The sequence below is a fragment of the Montipora capricornis genome, chromosome 7 (genome assembly GCF_036669925.1).
Source record: "Montipora capricornis isolate CH-2021 chromosome 7, ASM3666992v2, whole genome shotgun sequence".
NCBI lineage: Eukaryota > Metazoa > Cnidaria > Anthozoa > Scleractinia > Acroporidae > Montipora > Montipora capricornis.
The window spans coordinates 18,905,641-18,909,514 of NC_090889.1; the positions used below are offsets into that span (position 1 = coordinate 18,905,641).

Consider the following 3,874-nt stretch of genomic DNA (forward strand, 5'->3'; position numbering starts at 1 on the left):
CAACCAGAAGAGGACATTTCGCATGCCAGGACAGTAGTGTCTCCCATATTTTTAAACTAGTCATCTCTAACGGAGAAAAGATACTTAGGAAGATATCTGGTTGTGTGAAAACAAGTTAAAACGGAAAAGAGCTCTCTTCCGGTTGACGTCCGCATCTCAAAAACGTCGCGTGCCTAAGCTCCCCATTTATTCCAAATTGCACTTGAGATCACGTGATAACCTATACAAATTACCGGGCTCTTAACTTCACATATATCGTTTCTTTAGGCGACAAGAGCAGCGCTGCCCTGTGCTCCAGCTTCTCCACGGTCTCTGGTGCACGTTTAAACTTGAATCGTTGCGTGATTTTCATTATCGCGATCTTTATCTCCAACAATGACAACAGCATAACAATGCACTGCCGGGGACCCGCATCAAATGGAAGAAATGCAAATGGGTCTCGCTTCTCTTTAGCCTCCGGGGAAAATTTTTCAGGATTGAAATCCAAGGGATTGTCCCATAAGTCCGGGTCCCGGTGCAGAACGTACACAGGAATGTTGATGCCACAACCCTTGGGAATCCGTATGCCCTTGTAGATGGCATCTTTGGAGCATTCCCGGATAAGAAGAAGCGCTGGGCCGCAGAGGCGTAGCACCTCAGAGATTACTTGATCCATGTACCCATCCTTTTGTACCAGCTCATACAGGGGCTCATCCCTGTGAGTATTGATCAATTCGTCGATTTCTCGAATAAGACGATCTTGAACCTCGGGGTATTTTGCCAGAAAATATACAATGCTTGTCAGGGTATTGCCTGAAAAAAGAGAAAGTTTAAAGTGGAAAAAGTTAGTAAAATATTTTTAATGTCAGTTTAAAGACTTCCTTGTCACGAGATTTAGCCAAATTCGGCGCCTGAAAAATGGCGAACAAATCAAGCGAAACGTAAAAATAAGTACTTAAAACAATGAAGGAAGGTTTAAATAAAACAGCAAATACAAAAGGAAGCAGAGATGTGCAAAGCCGAAGAAGATTAAAATGGATTGCAAATGGGGTTTTGGGAAACTGTTCAACCCAACCCGGCGGTTGTCAACGTTTACCTCTGTTATTTGTACTTTGCATTATGTATTCTCGAGGGACATTATGATTTTGGTCACAAAGCTTTTACTAGTGTTGTTCAAAAGCAATGCCTGGGCTAACGTGCTACCCTAAAAATTCAGATGTCTTCAACGGGATTCGAACCCACGACCTCTGCGGTGCCGGTTTAATTCTCTCCCAACTGAACTATGAATGCATGAATCGACTCAGTTGAGAGCAGGTCAATTTGTTAGGCTCTTGTGTTCCCGTGAAGGACTCGATGAATGAACGAAAGAAATGTGTGTATTTCAAGTGAGGGTTATATTGGACGAATGAGAGAAGCGACCTTTGCACTTAGCTGGACAATTTAAGCAATACCTTTCATCCGTTCATGGAGTCCTTCACGGAAACAAATGAACCCAACAAATTGACTGGCTCCCAACTAAGTGGCTTCGTAGTTCAGTTGGTAGAGCATTGCACCAGTATCGCAGAGTTCATTGGCTCGAATCTTGTTGAAACCACCTGAATTTTTCAAGTGTGAATAAGGGACAATTGCTTAAATAGCCCTTTTCACGGTTAATTTTTCTCATTGACATTACAATGTAATGTAACGAGGATGCGAGGCAATTTTGTGTTACAACTACAAAATAGCCCGAAATTACCTCACATACATGCTAGATTATATTGTAATGGAAATGAAAAAAACTAACCGTGAAAAGGGCTATTGCCCAGATACTTGAGAGAATCATGCACTTCTCTCATTCATCTATAGGTGATTTGCAACCAATCTCAAGAGACACAGATAACAATGATGTAACTTACAATTTCTGGTGGACGAACATAAGCAGCAAATGAGAGATCCCTTGTTTTCGTCCACCAACATGGTGGTGATGACGTCACATGAAAACCACCAATAACCCGCACTTCAAATTTTATACAGTTCTTTGAATATTGACACTGCTGCTAGGTCGTCACGTGGTTCGCAAAACAACACTGATGGCCTCTGAGATTGCAATCCTGGACAGACGCCGTGGCTACGTCAACGACAACGCCACACGGCAAGAATATTATTGGTTAAAATAAAATACTGGCCTCCCGGGAAGCAAAAGTGCTTTTGTTCAGAAACATTTTGCTTCCTCAGCAAATGTTTCCTCGTTTACGCGCTAAGGAAACATTTCGTGAAACAATGCTTCCGCAACAATGCTTTCTCGTTTGCAGGCGCCTTAAGGTTTTCATCATACAGCGATGAGCCAGTCATTCGCTAATTTTACTTTAAAACCGTTCGTACCGATCCAGTTCCAGGATATTGTAGTTCGCCCGCATTACACAACGTGAACAAGATGACCGAAATAATCGCGAAATACTTGGTTATGTCTTGCAGTGACGTATTCGTTGACGTTGCCGTTGTCCTTGTGTAATTGAGAAGCTTAAGAACGGGCGTTTTTGAGACGCGGACGGCAACCGAAAGTGAGCTGTTTTCCCTTTAAGCAATAGACGACGTTTTCCGTGTTACCATAGCCTCATCTAAACTCGAGGGGGAGTTGGGATAATTCGAGCCAGTTAGCGCAAACCCGAGACGCAGTCGAGTGTATGCATAACTGTCGAGAATTCTCCTAACTCCCCCGAGATTGACACACGCTCATATTTCCTACCAGCCAATCAAAACGCGCGTCTGACAATGCATAACCAATCAAAATTGTGTGATGTCACAGCCGTGTTTCCATACTCTCATCCAAACACAGCTATTGACTGACCAATGAGAGTGCGCGTACTACCCTAATTATTTTATAATTTAACTTGTCTTCACACAACCACATTTACATTGTCAAGTGTCTTTTCTCCATTAGAGATGATAAGTATAAAAACCTGGGAGACACCACTGTCCTGGCACGCGAAATGTTCTCTTCCGGTTGCAGCCCGCGTCTCATGCAAAAACGCGCGTGCTTAGATCTAGAACGGCAACCTCAGCCCAGTAGTGTATCAGCTATCGTAAGCTGCTATGGTTTGGTATTGTAAGCAGCTTCTATCGATTTTAAGTCTAAGTCATTGTTTCAATTGTTTAGTCTTTTGTTTTTGGCAAGGGTAGCGAGCCAATAACATTATACGTTACGAGAGCTACTACATGACTCCCTCAGCCAGGGGCCGGTTGCTCGAAGCCTGGATAGCGCTAACCATTGGTTAGGAGGTATTAAAAGCTATAGGTTTCCATGGTATTTAACGCTGGTTAGCGCTAAGCATCCTTCGAGCAACCCGGGCCAGGGCGCCACCAAATTATAAACATCAATGAGAAAAACAATGGCTCTGTACGTGTACTTTAAAATTTGTACATTTCTTTCCCATTCTCTGCCAATCTGCAACGTGAATTGACCAAATCCCAAGGAAGACGCGAGCGCACAAGGGCAAATCTTTGATTTTTTTTTCTTAGTCTCAACACTGTTCCTCCCAATTCATTTCCCGGATAGTTTGTGGACGTTGGACAAACTGAAATTATCACGAGAAATTTTAAGAAACATAAACTGGCAATATTAAATGACGTTTACGCGGCCGTCGCCATATTAGATCTTAAGGTCCTTATTGAACTTCCTAACAGCACACAGCGTCCTCTACAAGGATTAATTGTCAACAAAATAAGACCAAAGCACAACACCATGAACTCCGTCTTCTACCCTTAGGGGGACCGTCATGTGGGTTTTGTAACATCCAACAGGGAGAAAATATAAGATTGCGAGAGGTGGCCTAGGTTTATACTCCCTATAAGAGAATTCTGGAAAATCTAATCACCTTCAGAGTGAATTATAAGGGAGCGTTTTCTTTTTTAAATT

General features: G+C 42.7%; 1 pseudogene; it reads right to left on the bottom strand.

Moving 5' to 3' along the window:
* Positions 1-229: 229 nt before the first annotated feature.
* Positions 230-3,874, bottom strand: part of LOC138055750 (cytochrome P450 3A24 pseudogene) — a 12,660-nt pseudogene continuing 9,015 nt past the window's right edge.